This window comes from Rhipicephalus sanguineus, chromosome 3 (assembly GCF_013339695.2).
Source record: "Rhipicephalus sanguineus isolate Rsan-2018 chromosome 3, BIME_Rsan_1.4, whole genome shotgun sequence".
NCBI classification, from domain to species: Eukaryota; Metazoa; Arthropoda; class Arachnida; order Ixodida; family Ixodidae; genus Rhipicephalus; species Rhipicephalus sanguineus.
In genome coordinates, this window is record NC_051178.1 from 48,507,140 (window position 1) to 48,529,744 (window position 22,605).

Consider the following 22,605-nt stretch of genomic DNA (forward strand, 5'->3'; position numbering starts at 1 on the left):
CGCGAAAACGTCCAGAGCTCGCCTGCCTAGACAGCAAACACGTTCTAAGCGTCGTCGGGAACCATCATCAGATGTGGATACCGTTGAGGCTGCACCGACACTGTGCACGAGCCCCTCTGACACAGCTACTGCGGAGAAAAACACCGCTAATGAAGGTGAGCATATTGACCGCCTTGAGGCATACTTACTCGTTGCATGCCTCAACCAACGTTCGCCGTTTTCTTTTATACAGGCACTGAGGTCACCAAAAACGTAGAGGTGGCATGCCAAACAGACGGAGCTATATGCAGTTCCTCGCTGCTTCAAAAATTGGAAGCACACGTTCGTTGCTTGGAACGGCGACTTCAGCGCTACCAGCTGAAGCTTGCTAGGGTGACAGCGCAAGAGAAGCGCACCTTCGTCATGCGAGCGAATGACTTCTTTAAAACGTTTAATATACACACAAGATATGTGTTGTGCATGTGTATTAGGGCAAACGTCTGTACTAAATAAAAACATTTGGTTTTGAGTGCTGGTGATCTAATAGGGTTTGAATCTGATGGATCAATAAACAGTTCCTAACCGTCGTGCGTAATAAGCCTGGTTCTAACGTGCTAATTGCATATGTATGAACACCTAATGAAGACCGAGACGCTTACGGATGCCGGAAATGAAGAAAAATAATTTGGCGGAAGTCACAACTGAAGAGCGCAATAAATACGTACTCACGAGAGATGATCATTTTTTGCGTTACGTGTTGACGCCGCCGACGTGGGACACCGACGATCAATTTTCGCGTTTGATGAGGCATGTAGGGCTTTCGCCTTGACAGTAAAAACAGCAAAGAATGATTGGGAAAACTACACAGTACTGCATGAGCAAGCGAAGTTTAAACGCATCACGGCACCGTAGTGATAAATGAACGCGAAATAAAACACGAAAGCCTGGGGAAAGCGCTGTGAACTATCCCTTGATCATCGTTAATTTTCAAAAGACTAATTCATTCAAACTGGCTCTTGGTTCTTTAAATAGGAGGCTATATTGCGATATATTCGTATACAACCACGTATAGCCTGAAAGATTTGATATGCACGATAAAATGTTGCAACCACTGCGTTTTCGCGACGCGCGAAGATCCGCCAGAGTCCTTGAAGGACTCCGTATCATCCACAAAGTTCCCCTAGATTCTTCAGGAAAAAAAAACCTGCGTTTATAGCGGTAGTATATCGCGCACAGCGGAAGCAGCATGCGTTTGTTGCCGTCGAATTTCTAGCTTTAAGGCCTCATTCTCCGCTAAATTGCACTGTATTAGACATTCCCCGAATTTCCGTGAGGGTAACATCACTCTGAAGATGTACTAAACGTTCGCGGGTACTTTCAATCACGTTTCGCAGTTCCGACGGGCGCCGTACAACTTCAGCGCCGGTGCCGCTCCGATGCCCACGCACGGGCGAGGGCGCCCCTAGCGGCTGCTCCTGTCCCTCTATCAAACTTTCGCGGGAGCTTCATGACCAGGAGAAGTATTGAAGGACTCTGATAATACTAATAGTTCGGGTTTTATGTCAGAAAACTACGATATGATTATGACATACGCCGTAGCGATGTGCTCCGGAAATTTTGACCATCTCGTATTCTTGAACGTGTACCGAGATCGCATCTAGCATATTGCCTCCATCGAAATTCGAGCGCCGCGGCCGGGATCGAACCCGCGACTTTCGGGTCAGCAGCCGAGCACCGTAAACGCTATACCACCGCGGCGGATGCAAGGAAAGCGAGGAAGCTGAAGAAAGAACATCCCTGGAAGACGCTCAACTACCATCCACTCGTCCACGTGGTCCGCAACGTGGACCACGTAGATTAGGAAAAAACTGGGGTCAATGCTTCCTAAAATAAATCTGCCTAGAGAACCAGGCCTCTCATCATTACCGGTGACTTCAACATTGATTTATGAAGACCCAACAACGCCTGTTATTTATACTTCGTCAAAGACGGCTTAGATGTGGGCAGGGCATCAAAAGACCTCGCTGCCACGTCCAGACAGGAGGCATCATGGATCATTGCATCGTAAGAGGCATCCAGGATTTCCACCAGCTGTACTGCACCTCACACTTCTCTACACTTAAACCCCTCGTAGCCGCGATCACGAACGGATCCTATTAACAAATTCGTTCTAGCTGCTGATGCTCACCGATAACGGTGATGATGGCCTTGTTCAAGAACTGTCAAGAACCCCTTCTACAGATACACACGGGTTCCTGAAACGTGCGCGCGTTCTTCGTCATAAAGGGCAAGTATACGCATAACAAGTGTACCGCAACTGGAACAACTGCAACTGTGACGTAGGTGGAGTGCGCCTGCGCGTGCCACTCGGCTGTGTATATGTCTAGGGAAACTTTCCTGAATGAAGCTTAGTTGCGAGTAACGCCTGTCCTGTGCATCTGTGTTTCTTCTTTGTCCTGTTCGGATTCGCGCTATCCAGTATTGAAGAATATAAGCACTACATATCAGCTTACCGCGTCTGGTGTTGGTAACACCCATGTGTCTGTTGGCATTGTTACTCAAGTGTAAACAACTGGTTATATAATACATATACGAATCTGCAACATATGAGTGTGCGTATACCACTTCCATGTTTCTCTAGCGTCATTTCGTTACGTTTTGCTCATTGTGAAAAATTAAGCCACAGTCACCATCCCGCGCATGCTTCGCATAACATCGATTCCCACGGTACGAGGGATCTGCAGAATTTTTTTATTGATGAACTGTCAAAAACAAAACAAAGAAAAAACAAAGCAAAACAGAATGCTATCAGTGCATTGATTACAACAAATGTAGCATATGCTGCAGGCAACTTCTTCTAGGACACTTAGGTTAATGCTCACAGGTGTCTTATTTGGTCCGTAATCCTGCGCGAGGCATCAATTGACTCCATATTATGTTTATACTTCAAAACGTGAAATGACATAAAATGAACTACCTCAGTATTTTGCCAAGCAATATAGAGAAAATATTTCAAAGTAAATCGCCCTCGCGAACAAATGAGTCATATTAGTGTACAAGAAGATATAGACTGAGACTGCACTAGATTTTCTGTTGCAAGAGACGCACACTGTTGTATTTTGTTCACGGTAAGAGAAACATTAATGCCACAGCTACGCTGGCATGTCTGTTTTCAATTCTAAACAGGCATAATTTTACACAGACATATGGTTTTTACAACGACAGTCGTGGATATAATATTATGAATTCTACTGCCGGAACTGGTAAGAAAATATATACTCACTTTCCTTGAATATAAGGTAGCTACTATCTAGTCCAGAAAATGCAGATGAAGTTGCAGTGGCTACTTTGTATACAGCCTGTCTCTACATGTTTCTTACCTTATCATAGTTAAGAAATGGTTGTCATTGCCACACTATTTATTGTCATCAATGTTGGTATCAACATCGATAATGTTAGATTCGTAGTGTGCACGGCGTTTTTATTTCGGTAAACTATCTACAATTTTTCTGTCATTAAAACGTATTTCAATGTATTTTAACAAGTCGTATTGCTACAAAATTAAAGCTGAAAAATTCTCCGTCTCTTTCGAAGAGAACTGCTCATGCTCGAAATTAGTAACTTCAGAAGTACATTTTTAGAGCGCAGCTATTAGGCGCCCGTTCCCGCGTTGAACTGCGTCGCCGTTGGCGTCGGAGACGTAACCGAGGGAACGGGTATGTGCCAACGGAATTGGGCAAGCCCCACTACCATGTGCAACACGTGTGAGTGTCAAACAAAAAACGAACATGTGAAAATGAGAGAGAGAGAGAAATACAAAATAGAGAGAAAGAAACAGAGAGAAAATAAGAAAGCAATAGAAAGAGAGAGGAAGAGAAAAATAGAGAGAAATAAAGGGAATAAAGACATAATATAGAGAGGCAAAGAAAACCATAGAAAGAGAGAGAAAGAGAGAAAAGAACAGACACGAAAAAGAGATAGAAAAAAACCAGAGCAAAACAGAAAAGTCACAGTTTCACCGCAAGGGCGAAGCAATGAAAGCGATAGCAACGAATTGTAGTGTTATACGAAGTGAGGCTGGCAGCTAACTTTTTTGTATCTGATCTCGCGTACTTACAAAACGTTGGTGTAAGAGAATAAGAGAATACGGCCGCTCCAGGGAGAGATGCTTTCCGCACATTCACTTCGCGTTGAGAGCGCAGCACGTAGAAGGGTATACGAGCCGCCCGCTGTGATGGCTGTCGAGATAGCGCGCGCGCCAGCGATCGCGACCGCACCCTTGGATTTAAAGTTCAAAGTTGCTCCTCGCGCTACACCCCCCCCCCCCCTCCCATGGTGTCTTCGCGTCTTTTAAGGCTCGTTAAAGACGGGCGGGACGTTTTCTGTCTGCTTGACGGCAGGCCTCCCTAGCGGGGTGATGTTATCGCATGCACCCTCCGAGCGACGGAAATGGGCCGGCTCGTTTGAACTCTTGCTTCGGCTGCGTTCGTCGCCCCCGCTCGCGCGTTTTTGCCCGCGGTAGAACATATGATGCGCGGGGGGATCTTATCAATTTGGACTTCATACGGGAGGCACATGGCGGCAACGGCGACGGCAAAAACCCGTCGAGACTGTCCATATAATTGCTATAGCAATAAAAGAGAGAAAAAGAGACAGAAACAAACAGAGTGAGTGAAAGAGAGATAGAAAAGGGCAGAGAAAGATATAGAAAGAGAAAGAAAGATATAGAAAGAAACAGACACGAAAAAGATACAAAGAACAGAGAGCAAGACAGAAACAAATAAAAAGAGAAATAAAGAGAAACAAAGAAAGAAAGGAAAGAAACCAGGACGAAAGAGGGCGAACGCGGAGTCTATCGATATAACAAGAGACTTGATTCTAACCTCGCTTTCTTCCTCCGGCACGCGCTCTGGCCCCTATATCGGAGCTCTTGGGCATGCAGGGCTGGCACGTGCACTGCGGCTGGCTTCGTGTGTCGTAACGGGGTTGTCAGTGTTTCGCTTGGTTCGCGACGCCTCCAGTGCACGGAGTGGTGTGCGTACACTCGAGCGCTGGTAGTTTCTGTGGCAATATGTAACGAATGTCGCATTGCTACAAGTGCAGATAGCCGAAACTTCAAACACGGTTGGCTTTGCCCCAACACAAAGCTGCGCTCAGAATTCGCGTTAGGGAATGCCATAATCGTCGCAGAATTTTTTTTTTGTAGACGATGTGTATGACGAACAAAGGGACAAAGACATAGGCGTAAACCCAAGGTTTACAGCGACGCTTTTTGTATGTCCACACTAGAGGCATAGTACAAAATCACAATGACTACGATTTAAATCATGCTTATTTAACGCTTTGGTTCAGGCTACTTGGTAATCCATACTTGCTTTTTAGCGCAGGATCGACAAAAAAGAGAGAAAGAACGTGTGCTATTGCAGTATCTGCGTGTTTTTTGTAGATTCAGTGCTTTAAATTTAAGTACACAGATTCCAGACGCTTTACTAATGGCTGGCGTATTCTTGTGTACTTTATGTTGGGCGTTCAGAGGTGGACGACGAAAGGATATCGCTGGAGTTTATAAAAGTTATTGCCGACGTGAGGAAGGCCAAGCGATTTTTCTTCATCTGCCGCTGTTAATCACTTCAAACCGGCGTGCTGCTGCATCTCTTTCGTATTCGGGTTTCATTTGGAGATGTTTTCTAGATGCAACAAGGATAAATATTACCATGTGGAATAACTTAACTCCTACCTTTGCACCAATAGTTTTACACTAGGAGACATGTATGCTTATGTGAAAGTTCTTCAAAATGTTTCTAGTTCTTCCCGTGGAAGATGTATTGTAGCACTTTAAGGGATGATCCAATAGGATGCGCATTTTAGTAGTTACTGGAGTTAAATTCTCTTTTAAACGAACGATTTTAATATTTTATTTTAATGTTTATTCAGCGCCTAAGTTATGTGACTATTTAGGGGAATCGCTTGTCTATCGCTTGACTATTTAATGAAAACTTTCGTTGAGCTTACACATTATTAATATGAAATATGTCTACAAATAACGTTTCGTTCAATTCACGTTCTATTGGCTTCACATGGCTGCCGCTAACAAAATCGGAATCCTTTATTGTTGGTTCACATTCTCGTTGATTGCATGTAATGATTCTACAGCCGCATGCTCTTCAAGTTCACGTACCCCATGCAACCTTTGGGAGAGAGCAATTATTAATAATTGGTGGGGTTTTACGCGCCAAAACCACGATATGATTACGAGGCACTCCGTTGTGGAGGGCTCCGGAAATTTCGACCACCTGAAGTTGTTTAACTTGCACCTAAATCTAAGCACACGTTGCTCTAGCATTTTCGCTTCCATCGAAGAAAATGCAACCACCTGGCCGCGATGAACCTGCGAACTTCGGGTCAGCAGCGGAGCACCGTAACCACTGCAGGTTCGCCAGGTCAAAAAGACAAAATCTAGCCAGAAAATCGGAAAAACTAGCCAAAAAGTAGCCAACTTACGCCAAGGCCAGAAAAAGCAGCCAAAGGTAGCCACGCTTGGGTCAAAGCAATTGAATTCTTTTTATTTGAACAATTATATTTACCAGCTATTTGGCGAAAATTTAAATAAGTACAGTATGAACACTTTAAAATCAGAACTGCTCAGGTTCAAGTATAAATTGTTGACTTCAGCAATAATTTTGAGAGGAATGACGTGGTGGCTTGCAATGCTACAAGAATGGTGTTCTTCACGCGTCTTGCGTGAGCTTTTTAAATGGGCTCGAAGTAACAGGCTTCTGGCGACAAGAATTATGAATGCGGCACGAATAAGCCCGAAATCGCGATTGCTGGTATTCAAACATACATTGTAGTGTTTACCTTCGCAATCATTTCTTGCACGGTGCATATTGAAGAAGGAGCAGCTAATATTGTTGAGCGGTAGTTGGAACTTTCTCTCTCTCAAGTGACACAAGAAGTTCTTCAAACATCCCCTTGCAAACGTTCTTCAGTGCAGGGCACGCTCGATTGTGATGTTTACTTCTAATTAGTTGGAAATCGCGTTCACCAAAGGTTGTGTGGAAACTCATGCCATTGGCGACCATTTTTCATGTATACCGAGGCGTTCTTTCGTCATGCAGGTGTGAAAGTAAATTTTCTTAGCTAGAAACGCGCCATGGTTACCACCTTTGGACATTACATACTCGTTCGACAGCAGGTGCGACGTCACCAGATCTACATAATCTTTCAAAAATGGAGGAAACGAAAAGTAGCCCAAAAGTACCCAGGTAGCCAAGGCGTTTTTTATGCCGACACCGGCTTAAAATAGTAGCCAAATTGGCGCAAAGTTGCCAAACCTGGCAACCCTGCACCACTGTATTACCGTGGCGGCTATTGGGCAGCTGCAGCATTGATGCTATAGTTTGAATTGTCGCATATAAGTTACTATGGGTGAAGGCAAATAAAGCTAGATGCAAAAACAACTTTGCACCGGCAGAAGACGAGCAGATAACATTCGCATCACGCTTGGGTTGCACTACCAGCTGTGCTACATTCACGGCTCACTTCAGTTCATTTGGTAAAGTAGGTACACAGCATAGATTTTCCTCCATGGTGCACAAAATTTAACCTTGGCTATCTTACTCAGCACCACTCATATTTATAGCGGTAGGTGTAAAAAAACTTTGTTGCCCGCAGGCGCTACTCAGTAAACAAAATGGCGGAGGAGGCAGCTGACCAATGAACTCTCGTATGCTACCTGGAGGTATCAGTCTGCCTAGTCGAGAATCTAGCTATGCAATGAACGGGAAGCTGAACCGATGTGTGAAGCGTAATTTTCTTTAGTAACGGCTATTAGAACCTAACGCATTGAGTGGAAAGCATAGGGGAGATGGCATGGATTACAAAAAAAAAAAAAAAAACTCACAGGGTCCCTTATTCGTTCGCATAAGACGACTCGAAGACGAAAGCAATCTTTTACCTTCTCTTCTCACTCGATGTATTGATCCTCCCCCACCCCGCTACGAAAGGTTTCTTCACTTAACATGATTTCACACTCCCTCCCGGACCGAAGGCATTCGAAGCTTTCTCTACGTCACCTGGTTTGTCCCTGGCTCCGTGATCGGCCCACCTAAACCAAGCGATGATGTCATGTGATGACGTCGTGGTGACGTCACAAATTTTGCTCGTGTTTACTCGTGTTGACGCTGCCGATGCCGACGGTCAGTTTTCGGGTTTGATGAGGCATCTAATACCCGTGTCACACGGGCGTTTCGAAGGCCATTGAACCAATGGTCCATTGGCTAAACGGGGATGCACGCGCTGCCACTCGGGCAGTTTCGGAGGCTATTGAGTCAGTGGCCCATCGAGTCAACGGAGCACTCGAAGACACCATTGAAACTTCGATGGCCATCGAGCGGCGGAAGCGGAAACAGCGTCACCACGCCCTCTCGTTCCCAGTGTGCTGATACTCATGATTAGAAAAGGAAAAATTTACCGAGTATACATTAAAAGTAGTGTGTTTGGGCGTTCTAACTCATTTACTAAAGTATTTGTGTCATTTGGAATGTAGGAATTGCGCATGCTCGCGATAACAGCAGCAGCTCATCCTCGATGGCGTCGGCTTCCTCTTTCGCCGCTTCAATCCCAGCATCAAGCTGCATGATCGCAGCCATGTAGAACACCATAGCGGCCTTGTCATCTGCTTCGCGGTCCCTCATGACGGCGGAACAAGCACGTAATTAAACGAAATGAGTACACGCAGCCGCAAAACCAGGAAAAACTACGTACTACGTGGCAAACCCAGAAAAGCGGCCGGACGCGTAAAGCGGTTGTAACGTAGCCACAGTTTCGCTGTTCAGCAAACTTATAACCAACTCTGCTTATAGCTAATAATGCACTTATCATTGTGTATAAACAATTTTTTTTTTATATTTTATAACAAAGCAACCCACAAATGTGTGCTTTTAAGTGGATTTATTTTAGTTCACTTACGACGACATGAAAACGAAAATAAGATTAGCAGCGCCACAAAAATTTCGCGAGAAACACCTGAATCACTCAACGGCCGTTGAAAACCGTCGTGTGGCAACGCGAGAACTCCATCGAGTTCAATGGAGTTGTAGCATTTCGATGGCCATCGACTCAATGGCCTTTCAAACATGCCCGTGTGTCACAGGTATAAGGCTTTCGCCTTAAAATAGCCATATTAGACTTCATTCTCTGTAGAATTCAGATGGGTTCGGCTAAGAAACAGCGCGTGCTTTGGTCGGCTCCCATTCCTTGCGTTCGCTCGGACAGAAACCTTTACAGAGAAACAATTTACTCAAGTGGCATGTGCTAACTTAATAATGTGCCAGGTCAGAATAAGCACTGCATCATTTCATAAAGTCTTTGCTAATAAAAATATGTTTTTGGCAGATACAGACTTATGATGCGATTAGAAGAGGTTCGAAACTTATAAAAACTTTGGCTTTAAAGAAGGTCGCACCAATCCTCGCGTTAATCAGTGCCACTGTTCTTATTCAATAAACAACACCACGTTTAAATGAAAGTGTAATAATAACGATGGCTTTTGCGTCCCAGAACTGCATCAAGCAAACAGGTGATTTGTACGACACTTCTGTCTCCTTGCCCTCAAGCGAATGCAGATTACCAAATAGGCGATTCTAAGCAGTCTGCGTTCTTTGATCTACTGCCTTGAACGAGCATGCGTCCAAGATCTTTTGCGTCGGGTACAGCGTGTGTCTATTTTCAATAAACTTGGTTGGAGTACAGCGCCCGTCCTGTCATGTATTTCTGAGTGCTTGTCTTCAAAGTTCAGCGCTGGATATCTGTCAAAAAGAACTGTGGAGCTTGCATACTTATGTATTTCACTCTCATTTCTCATTCTTTCAGCTTCTCCAAGCGTTTCCTTGGAATTTTTGGTCACTGGATATAAGTGCGCTTTAGTAAAAGTGACCTTTGGGCAGAACATTGATTCAGGTAAGGGTTAACATTCTGTTGAGTGCTAGCCTGTTCACTGCCTGCTGTTTCACAAGCAACGAGATGTTCACAATAGTCTTTTCGCACAGTTCATTGTGTTTCTAGGTTGCTGGCTGCCACGCCAAGTATGCCTTCACAATTAAACGCAAAAAGAACATCGAGGAGCGAGATTAGAGCTTGCATACTGCATTAGCCAAGTACACTGTTCATGTGAAGAACAGCATGAAATGCGCTCACTTCATTTGGCGAGAGCTGCGTAGGTTAAGGACAAATCTGCGCACTAAGAAGTGGCACCACCTTGCAGTGGACTCAGAAGGCTTCTACATCGTTCTGGCATCCCATGCAGAGACACGGAATGCGTTCGTCATACATGACACCATCTGCTGTGGCTGAAGAGCCTAACGTGCACTTGAGAGGGACGCGACATGGTGAAGGAGAGGGAGAGAGTGAGATAAATACAGGTGTACTGGTTAAAGAGCCAGTCTCTTGTATTTACTCTCGGCAGGTGGCCACTTCAGTCCAGATGGGCCTTCGTTGCGTCCTGCGCCTGCTTCACTAGTTTACGCTGCGTCATCCACACTTTAAGCTGCGAGCCTGGCCTAACTCGGCTCTTCCCGGCCATCTTCTTTCCGAACATCCAGGAAACGAGGCCGAAAACTCTGTGGCGGCCGTCCTTCGCGCCTTCCTCTTTCTCCCCTTAGAATTCAGGTGCCCATCGCCGTTCACGTGATGAACACACCATCTAGGAATTTACGGGGAAATTTCCTCCGCTTTTCGGTGAACCGGTTCTCCCGCTTACAATTTTCTTGTACCTGAACTCTCGTCGTTCTCCCTCGATAGCGAGGCAACGACACAAACTAAGATGTCCCACAGCCCCGCCTGAGCTGGAGGCCAATTCAAACCGGCATGTATCCAAATTCGCACACCCTTAGTACGATGCACCCTTCGGTATACCCTCCTCGCTGCCCATGGTGCTCAGCCAAGGCTGCCCTATATCGAATCACGTAGGCATGCCAGGCCATTACAGGCCTACCCCAATGCGACATCCTACAGCGGAGCAATGGGAGGAGCTGTTGGCCAGCGAGAACCAGGATGATAAACTGAGTTTGAGTGACCGCGCCCGCAGCGCGGCAGCTGCAAGTAGAGCTCTAGACTGAGTGAAACCCTGGACGGAGCCCTGGGTGGCGACTGGAGGCCTTGTAGTGATTATCGTGCGTTTGACACTATCACTACTCCGGATCTGTATCGCTTTCTTTGCATACATGGCTTCGACGCTCGTCTCGAAAGAACCAAATGCTACAGCAAGATTGACTTCATGACTGCGTACTACCAAATTGCTTTCGAACCCAGTGCACACTCTAAACACTGCCATTACTGTCCCACTCTGCATATTGGAACTTGTTCGCATGACGTACAGATAGTGAACGTGGCGTGAACGTTCCAAAGATTTATGGATGAAGTTGCGCACGCATTGCCCTTAGCTTTTGTCTAGCTCAACGACATTCTCGTTGCACGGCCGCTACGTAAAAAACAACAACAAACAAACATGGTTTATCCCTCCGTCATAGGAATCTGTATAACGCGAAAGTGAAACGCGTCTTTACAAAAGTAGTTCAACGTTCATTGCACATTGATTAATGAGAGCTTGCACAATGTCAGCTGGAGTTTGGCGGTTATAGCACCGTTTGATGTGGATTCACCTAGGTTGATGCCTTGTGGCACATCTCCATCACGACGGCTAACGACAGTGATCAAGACTAAACCTTTGTGGTAGCTGAGGTAGTTGACATAAAGCAGGGCACCAGCGTACGGCGAATCCCGCTTGAAGATGGAATCAACAAGCACATAATCACTAGTGCTAGATATGCTCCAATAATAATAATAATATCTGGTGTTTAATGTCCCAAACCACGATATGATTATGAGGGACGCCGTAGTGGAGGGCTCCGGAAATTTCGACCACCTGGGGTTCTTTAACGTGCACCTAAATCTAAGTACACGGGCCTCAAACATTTTCGCCTCCATTGAAAATGCAGCCGCCGCGGCCGGGATTCGATCCAGCGACTGTCGGGTCAGCAGTCGGGCGCCATAACCACTAGACCGCCGTAGCGGGGCTCGATATACTCTAGTAGAACTTGTTCTTGGCCTAATGTGTTCGACATACCTTGACATCTTTTTTTTGTCGCGCAACCTTTTAATTTCAAGTACTCGATATGCGTTCATGGATAGCGTCGTCATTTGGGGAGAAAAACGAAAAGGCGTGCGCTCTGTAGTAATTGGGCAACCCTCACTTCTGCTCATGCATACACTACCATACAACACTTCAGAAAGGCGAGAGGCAAAACTCGTAGCTCGAGCTCGTAGCTTGAGGGAAGTGTGGGGAAAGGAGGAGCAGCTACACGGATTGCAGGGCAAAGTTGAGCGGGAACGGATCCAATGAGCAGCCGTGCCGAGTGCAGGTGGGCTTTTCGCAAGAGCAATATTGAATAAAGTTGCAACATTTTATGTTTTTTTCGTGCACATGGCAAATTCAAAGTGCACATATGTTGCAATATGTAATGGTGGCCTGTACAACACGCTACAAAGAAAAATAATTGATACGCTGAAATTATAATAGATCCTTTGAAAATAAATTGCAGATTTCACGTCAAAAAACTCGCCTTGGTGTTCGGACTAAAAACATACATGATACCTCATTAGACGCTATGCGTATTAGCTGGACATATGCGAATTTAGAAGGGGGCATTATTTTTTAAACTCAAGGAATGTTTTTTTGAAATTTTATATCTCCACCAGCTTTTCGTCAACGTAACTCAAGCGGCATGAAGTACTCGCAACGGCAATCTTCAGCCCAAGCCCACTGACCTGGGATGCAGACGGAAATCTTGGAACTGCCTATAAAGCAATCAAAAAGGAAACAAGTTATCATGTGCGTTTTATTGCCAACAGAGGTACTCTACAAGCAATGTGGCCAGGGTGCGATGACTTCTACATGAGCCATCCAGCCGTTAGAGATTTACAGTCACAACATGCTACTTTCCTCAGAGAGTTCTTGAAACGCCAAAGGTGCGTTTTGTACACTTAATAAAAAATATTTTGTCATATGCAGTGAATGAGCCACACAGAGCGCTGGTAGCAATCACGCAATACACTGATAAAAGCTGTCGTATTAAAATTTCTTAAATTGTGTTTCCTGCATTCAGGAGAGCAGCCTGCTCCCTGAGACCCAAAGACTGTCATAAGACTACACAAGTGACGAACACCTTTATATTAAGAACTGAGAGCCTAGTTTTATGACATCCTTTTTGATATTGTGAGTAACATATTGGGATTGTATGCTGATACTGTATACATTTCTAAAGGCTGCTCGGGATATCTTAGAACACCAGCGTCGACAACGACGGCGATACTCCCCGCCCCACTCTCGGCTAGGTGTTAAAGAAGCGCATGAGTGGCGCCGCCTGCACACAAATACATACCCGCATCTGCGTTTAAAACATGCCATTCACCCAACCGCATACGCGGGTGCTTGCCCGTGGTGTGGAGGACAGCCAACTCTTTCTCATATTACGTGGGAATGTGAATTAAGGCCCCCCAAAATTAACTCGTCTCAGATTCCGGCGCAAAAATTCAAACGGAGCAATGGGAGATCCTGCTCGTCAGCGAGAAAAAGGAGGCCCAAGTGGCTCTCCTGAACCAGGCGCGGCGGGCTGCTGAGGCCAGTGGATCCTTGGACTAGGGGCCCCGCCCACCTGCTTCTCAAACCCCCTTTGCTTTTTTAATCAACGTTTTTCAATTCAATTCTAACGGCTGGATGGCTCATCTGGAATTCCCCCCTACCCCGAGAAAAATTTCTGGCTACACTCCTGGTCATCACACTCGGGCCACATTGCTTGTAGCGTACCTCTATGGGCAATAAAACCCGGATGATAACCCCATTTTCTTTTCAATTGCTTTGAAGACGGCGCCAAGCTTGCCCTCTGCATCCCAGGTCAGTAGGCTTGGGCTGAAGAATGCCGTTGCGAGTGCTTCATGCCGCTTGAGTTACGTTGGCGAAAAGGTGGTGGCGGTACAAAATTTCAAACAACTATCTCTTGAGTTAAAAAAATAATACCCTCTTGTTACTTCGCATACTTTCAGCTAATACGTAGAGCTTTCTAATGAGGTATCTTGCATATTTTCACTCCGACCACCAAGGCAAGGTTTTTATCGTTGAGTACAGACCTTCTTTCAAAAAGTGCCATTCGCATTTTTTTTCAGACGATATTCTACACTTTCAGCGCCTAAATTATTTTTCTTTTGTGGCATGTTGAACAGGTCACCATTACATATTTTTTTGTGCCCTTTGAGTTCGGCATGTTCCTGGAAAAAAATATCGAATTTCGCAACTTTATTCACTTTTGCTCGTGCTAAAAGCCCTCGAAGAATTGATATACATAAAGAAGTAGTTATTTCTACAGTTACATTACTTCACTGGCTTGCCGCAAATACCATTGTATCGAGTACATCACATAAACGTCCTTTGAAAAAAATTGTTTGATGCCCTCTAGCTCAGTGGTGCAAAGCTACAAACTCACAAATAGGCGGGAAAATTTTTGGCAACCGAAATAGACGAGCAAAACAAGTTTTGAACTTCAAGGAAAACGTGGGAATTTTTTTAACCATATTTGTGATGGTCGGAAAAACGCTGGTTGATTTGGCATGGAATAACCATATTCCATATTAAGGTATTTCGCGCGTCTTTGTTGTTTTTGCCATGCACTGACATTTCAATTAAATTTCCTTAATTTTCATGACACTCTCATATCAGAAACTCCTTCGCGCTATGGTCTTTATTGCACTAGGTAAAAATCGTGTCCCTTATATGTGTATACATGAAAGGGCGTACGCATGTAATTATGTTGTATTTTTTATTTCACTGGTCGTTAATTCCTGAACTTCAGTGAACTTTTGTATCGCTTGGTCATAAACACGCTGTGCATGCTTCTCTTCTGTTCACTTCCTGAACGTGTATCACGCCCCATTATACGCAAATATTGGTTTTCGGAAACGGAGCAATAAACCGAGACTAAAGATATGGATTTATCTTTTATGATCTGGCACATCTGGCCGCGTGCATTCAAACGCACGGCGCAAACGAGCGAATAGACAAAGAACACGAATGCCCAGCACGCGCGCGCACACACACGCACACACACACGCACACACATAAGCCCAGCACGCGCGCACACACACACGCACACACATGCACACACACAAGCGCGCGCGCGCGCACGCAGCAGGCGAGAGGGGCGGCGAGGAGAGAAGGAGCCGCCGGCTTCTGTACCTCTTGTCATGACGACGTGAGCAACGTAAGCCGTACGAAACCGGGCCCATCTTGCTTGATCCCGGCCTGAAGGGCCGTAACTGAAGGGGCCCTTGGCGCTGACGTCGGCCGAGCATCTGCATTTAAACAACCAATGGTAGGCATGTGAAGATTCACTCTACTGTCGGAGCGGCTCTTTCTCGTGCTGGACTTTATCGACGTAACACTTTCGGCGTAAGACTATCGTCGCTCAGGCTTTCTCTCAGCTCCGCTGTCCATTGGTGCTTGCGACAGTAAAGCCACGCCTAGAAATTTTTCAAGAGAAGCTTGTATTGACTGACCTGCGAAGCCGGTGATGATGTTTAAAAAAAAACCCTGCTCACTTACAGCTGGCGCGCGCCAAAGAAATAAGACTAAATAAATTTTCTCTACGGGCGCTGTGGCTTACAGCCTCCCCGCCCTTCCGCAGCTTGACAGGGTAGTCTGGACACATAGCAAACAGCGTCACTCTGTTAACGTGTCACTGAAAAAAAGGTGCGGCCTACAAGTGTACAAAAGAGCTTGCGAAATGTTTCCCAGTAAAAAAAAAATTCAAAAATGAGCACTGTCTTTAGAAAATATGCCACGCGTGATTTGAAGGGCCACTTAGTAAATTCGACTATAATACGCTCGGAAACACCTTGTGCGACCGTGAATTCGTTTGCGGAAACAGTGAAACCACGGGGGGCTACGTCCTCGAGTCCTGCAGTGCCAGTTATCATTAACGCAGAAAAAGTAAAAATCTACGGCTGAAAGTGAACAGCACATACAGCAGAGCTTTTTTGGTCGAGGTTTGCCGTGTGTCGTAGATAGAAAATTATCACCATCATCACAAACCGGCACACGCTCTCTACATCCTCCGCTTCGTCCTCATCCTCTTCTGTATCGCTCCCAGAACACGTGCGCCGGTTTTTCCGCTGTGGGATGCAATAACTCTAATGAGCGAGGGAACGAGTACAGAGAGAGGGAAATAGTTAGTAAAGAGAAAGAAAGAGAGAAATTCTTGACGCAAAAAAAATTCTTGGCATGGCGAGATTCGAACCCGCGCACCCGCGACCCGAAGGCGAGCGTCGTAACCACTCGGCTATCCAGACACTTTTTTTTTCTTTCATGGCATTTATTAGAAATGTGTGTAATTAGAATACACTGCGAACAAAATACTCAAGGCGCCCTCTACCAGCGTACAAGCGTTCTACAGAAGTCTTAAAAGGGTATTGAAGCTATACATTTCATGAAGAGTGGATACCAGTCCGGTTGAAACTCTAACTGTTGATAAAAGTCTTTTAGGTGAAGAGCCATTTGAATGAAATGCAACAGCGATGATACCATGGGTTCCGCATGCCTGTCTAACATGCGAGTTTTCCATAAACTGTGCATACCCATTAGTAATAGCATGTCAACAGGCATAGAATGGCTTTTGGGACCTGGTTAAGCAGCAAAGGCATCTTTGTAGGGGTGTGCGAATATTCGAAGATTTCGAATAGCGAATCGAATAGCATTCTATTCGAATCGGTACTCGAATCGAATAGTACATATTCGAAATACCGAATATTTTTCGAATAGTTTTCGAATGATTAGCGCCGACGGGAGAACTCGAAAACAACGAAACTCTGGAACAGCCAACGATCATTTTTCTCCTTTAATCACTAAATTACCAATATGCATGCAGCCCAAGATTTTACGAGACTACCGACGCTATATTGATTGCCGGATGAAGGTGGTTTTTCTGAAAACTCCACTATTACTCAATTTTTACTATGCTGCACCTGCATCGCATTACCCAGTACCTGTCTTCGTTTTGTAATAACTGAAGCTGCAGGGTCTGCGGCTACATTCAGCTTCACGAATTACAACAGATGCAAGTGCTGTGTTTGCATAAATTGTTCTTGCAGATACAGCTTTCAACACTGATGTTCACATGCTTCCGGTGCCGAGCCCCATGTTGTAACGACAGGTTTATCCGTTTTATTACAGCCTTAGCTGTATGGATGGTGTACGGTTCAAAATTGAATAGTTTTTGTGTCTCAATTTTATTTAAAGGCAGGCGACAAACCTTGATTACGGTATCACTGCTGTATTTCATCCTACAGTTACAAGATATTTCGAAGGCTTCATGACTAAAGTATTTTGAGTCGCTTAAAAGTAACCGTAATTTTATTTGGTGAAAGTTTGTGAATATTCGTTTAAATGAAAATGTCGTGGAGTTGTCTTACTATTCGAAAACTATTCGAAGAGTATTTGATTAGTATTCGTATTCGATTCGGTGTCATCACTATTCGATTCGGTTCCAAAATTCACTATTCGCACACTCCTACATCTTTGTATCTTCAGTTAACTGTCGCCTCTGTGAAGTTCCGGAAACTATAGAACATTGCTTCATCAGCTGTAAAGACGTCATACCCTTTTGGGACGTTCTACAAAGGGCTTTTAAAAAACAACTCCATTTAAATTCGTATAGCATACGTTATCTCATGCCACCCAAAATCGGCTATCCAGACACGCTAGCATAGCATAGCATAGCATAGCATAGCATAGCATAGCATAGCATAGCATAGCATAGCATAGCATAGCATTGTATTGTATAGCATAGAAAGGGGATGGGAAAAGTAACTGAGGGCGAGGAGGAGGAATAGGATGAGGGGAGAGTAAAGCATAGCATAGAAATAGAGAGATAAACAGAGAGAAGAAAAGCAAGAAACACAGAAAAGAAAGAAAGACCGAAAGAGTGAGAATCAAAGAAAGAGAGAGGATGAGATAGAAAGAAAGAGGAAGCGACAAATAGGAAGAGAGAAAGAAAGGGATCAAAAACAAAGAGAGAAAGCGAAAGAAATACACTGAGAAAGAAATAAAGAAACAGAACAAAAGAGAGGCAAAAAACAGCCATCATAACCATATATAGTATAGCATAGCAAGGAGTGGGAAAAAGAGAGGTGAGAGGCTGAAATCCTAGCCAATCCAGGCCTAGCTAGGTACCCACCAGCTCTGCTACAGCCCAGCCTTGCGTGACTAAGTACAAGCTGCGCTAACTTTTTCTTTTGTTGCCTGAAAATATTTCCATAGAATCGGAACTTACCCTAGCGCTGTTTAGACACCTCTTTGTGTTTCAACATTTCTTACATCTTCCTCACTAAATTATCAGAGCAGAAATAGATTCCATTTTGCTGTTCTACCATACATTGTATGAGCGCGCATTTAAAATATACAAGTGGAACAGTCTAGCCATGTATACGTTGCCGATATCTGGCTTCATTGTTTCAAAGGAGGACGCCAAATGTGCGAGGCCCTAATGTACGAACGGTCTTTGTCCTCGATATGCACGAAAGAGACAGCTCGAATTAAAAAAAAAAAGCCTTGATGGTGACTGTTAATATTACCTGTGACCACCACGGAATAACATTATACTAGATCAGATATATCTGAAATGTCTATTCGTTCGAAAGTTTTTTCCCTCCCACGCCTTACTGTAGAAGCAAGGTAATAAACACGTCTGCCTTCTGATACAACAAAGCGCTTATGATCAGAATATTTTGTGTACAGTATTGTTGGAGAACTGTATTCGTGGGCATTTAAGTTCAACGCAACCTGATGCTCCTAGTTACAATGTGCAATAATGTTAAAATAATCATTGCATTTCTTGTTTCAGGTCTCTCGCATGAAGAAGCACAGTCCTCCGCTTTGAATGGCAAAAAGCACTCCATGTGCGCGATTTTGGTGAAGCATGCTCACGTCAACGAAACACATACGTTTTGTCGACGCGCCTTGTCTGCACTATGCCAAACCACAAAGGTATACGAGGTATACGACGAAAAAGAGTGCAACACCACCCCAAGTAAAACACCGCACTGCTAGCTGGCACGAAATTTCAAGCCTCGTAATTTTGAGGCACTTTTCATGCGGCACAGTTTGTCTGAAACACATGGCAATGGCAATTAACAGAACCATCGCACTTCAATCCGGCCTTTGTAGCAACAGGACAACGAAAAGAAAAATAAACTGTCGTGTTATTTTTCCCATTTCTTGGAGATATTCTAACCGACCCAAAGCCAAGGACCTTTACATGTCCTTGTTCACAGCTGTCCGCCATTAATGTGGGATGAGACAAGCATTCATTGAGCGTTCTCTGTAACTGACTCCGACCCGCATATATATATATATATATATATATATATATATATATATATATATATATATATATATATATATATATATATATAACTCGTTCAGACTTCCTCGCACTATCTATCTATCTATCTATCTATCTATCTATCTATCTATCTATCTATCTATCTATCTATCTATCTATCTATCTATCTATCTATCTATCTATCTATCTCTCTTGTCACGCAGTTCTGAGGGTAAAGAAGGTGATAGACTGCTAAATGGCCCCCCACCAGCCTCTGAAAATACAAAAAACGAGCGCAATATTCTCTCCTGGCATTTCTCGTCTTTCTGGCGCACTTCGTGACGCAGAACAGTGATTCCCGTGACGTCTATATAGTACATACTCTCGACTGGTCCATGTACGCGAAATATCAGATGTGAATTGTCTCGTGCACTGCTTTTCCATGCAGCCGCCCATCCGTTCTTCCTTGACTCGCATTACTATCGTGCGCGATCAACTGATTTCACTTCATTTTCTGTGTTTGCGTCTGCGCAAACAGAGATAACAGCGTGTAGCCAAAAAGCGCGAAATCTTGATAGGGTCAACGCTTAGTGCTGACATGGTACACGTGCTTTTAAGAAATAAGCGACGAGGAGGAGATATGTCCTGCAGGAAGGGCAGCGAAGACGAGGAGGAAACCACTACCTCGTCTTTGAACACGGGGTGGTGAGTGGGCCCTTTAAGGATAAAACTATTTATTCGGCGAACTTGTGCTCAGAAAATCAAGTAACAGTCATCATGTGTACAAGCCAGTGACATGCACAAGATAATGACAGCAGCGATCACAGTCGTAGAACGTCGAATAATTGATTGTCGTCGGAACACGTCGTCTTTTACGCGTCAGTGATAAAAAATTCTAGTGTTATCGCTGTGCTTGCGTTAGCTCTAGAATACACTCGACCGCTCGCGTCGTGCGCATAATCTTATTGGAACCGTTTAAAACTATATATCACGAAATTGCTCCAAACACTGCGGCTCGGACTTGCGCTGAACAATTTTTGTGTGTTAAGCCCAATCACGTAAATATATATATATATATATATATATAGTTGAAAAAAATCAAGCACGTAGGAAAAATTGTTCAGTAAAGGACTGACGTTTCGGCCGCGGGACCGGCCTTCGTCGGAGTGATGCGAATATGCGACGGTACCGCAATATAAAATGCGCAGTAACGTATCATAGCGCTGTTATTGGCTGACAAGCGGTTGTTAAAAGCACGTGGGGAAACGGTGCGCGTGATAGGACAAGAAAAACGAGAATACACGCGTGCGCACTTGCGCAAGACAAAACGAATAAAAGAGTAAAAAATGATTAACAATGAGTAAAAAATGATGAGCCACATAACGCGTGAGTCACCGGGACAAACATCAATAGCACGTCATAGGTACAACTGCGAGCAAGTTATCGATAAACATAAACGCGGGTGTAACATCTTGTCATGATCCGACAAAGCTCAAACAGGGAACTATCGATCTGCGTGAAAGCATAGCGGCAATAATAGCGGGGGTAGTGAAGAATGTTTAGGAAACTAAATGGGTAAAAATGAAAGTTTGCCAGCGCTTTCATTCATACCACAAGTGACGGCTTTAAACTTATAGATTAAATACGATTCTCGAAGCTCTCTTTCGTGGTGGGAACGGAAACCAGATTGAAGGATTGTAGCTGTAATATTATCAAATGAGTGGCCCGGAATGTGCACGTGTTTTGATAGCGGAAGGTTAGGAATGGTGGCAGCATGACACTTCTGGTTGTTGAACCGATATCTGAAGGGCGTTTCGGTTTGTCCAATGTACTGTAATTTGCAGACGGAACATTCGAGCAAATAGATGCAATTGTAAGTGTCACACGTAAAATTTCCTTTAATTTTATAGAAGAAATCAGAAGCAGTGCTTTTAGCAATGTGTGACGTCGTCAAAGCGCGCAAACCTTGCATCGTGGTTTTTTGCAAGGTCGGCAAACCGACATTATCGGGAACCCTTGTTTTAGATGAAGTTAGGATGTCATGCAGATTGCGAGACCGTCTGAAGACTACCCGAGGTGGGCAATGGAAAGATTACTTTAAGATGGGCACTCTGCGCTAGTATGTTGAAATGTTGTTTGAGAATTGAGGAAACGTTTGGCACCGATGCTGAGTGTGTTAGAACTAGATTACTTTGTGCCTGAACGGATGGTTGCTTTTTAGCGCTGAACAAATCCTTGCGATTCAGCGCATCGGCTCTTCTGACGGCATCCTCAACAATACGGGGTGGGTATTGCTGCTGAATCAAAGATTCACGGAGTTGTACGCAGTTTGCATAAAAGTCTGACTGCTCAGAGCAAATTCTCTTAAAGCGGAGCGCCTGACTGTACGGTATACTGGTTTTCCAATGTTTTACATGCGAACTTTTAAAGTGAAGATAACGGGCCTGTCTGTAGGTTTCCTGTAAAGCCATAGTGGTTAGTTTGTTGTCAGAGATGCAAACTGTGACGTCCAGAAAGTTAACGGTAGAACGAGAGCATTCATGCGAAAACGAAATAGATTGGTGAACAGTGTTGAAATCAGCTATAAAAGATAAAAGTTCATTTTCACCATGAGGCCAGATCAAAAAGATGTCATCTATAAATCGCTTATAATAAAGAGGCTTTAACGCGCGATTTCTTAAAAGTCATTTTCCAGAACAGACATGAAAAGGCTAGCGTAATTAGGTCCATGCGAGTGCCCATTGATGTTCCACTTACTTGAAGGTAGTGGGAGCCATCATATTCAAAATTATTAGCTGTAAGAATAATTTCAATAAGGTAGCTAATGTATCACTTCCAATGGGCTTTTCATCAGACAGTTCTTCGTACGCTTGAATTGCTGCCTTGATGCCATCACTATGGGGTATATTGGTATACAGTGAAACCACATCTAATGTCACGAGCACGGAATTATCTGGTATCACGAGTTCATCAATGTCCACAAAAAAACGATTTGTGTCTTTAAGATAGGACGAGAATTTGCATGGAAGGCTACTGACTATTACATCAACGTAGCGGGAAAGTTGCTCCGTAACAGTGTCAATGCCCGAAACAATGGGGCGTCCAGGACAGTTTTCTTTATGTATTTTGGGCAGCAAGTAGAACCTGCCAGGGACGGGATTGAGCGGGACGAGGGAGCGTACTGCCTTGTCGCCTAATT

At 44.4% G+C, this 22,605-nt stretch overlaps 1 long non-coding RNA gene across 1 annotated transcript; it reads left to right on the forward strand.

The window, feature by feature from the left end:
* Nucleotides 1–3,155: 3,155 nt before the first annotated feature.
* On the forward strand, nucleotides 3,156–19,201 carry LOC119384910 (uncharacterized). Its single transcript, XR_005181981.2, has 3 exons — nucleotides 3,156–3,242; nucleotides 9,853–9,939; nucleotides 18,927–19,201. It is a non-coding gene; the product is annotated as an uncharacterized LOC119384910 (long non-coding RNA).
* The last annotated feature ends 3,404 nt before the right edge of the window (nucleotides 19,202–22,605 follow it).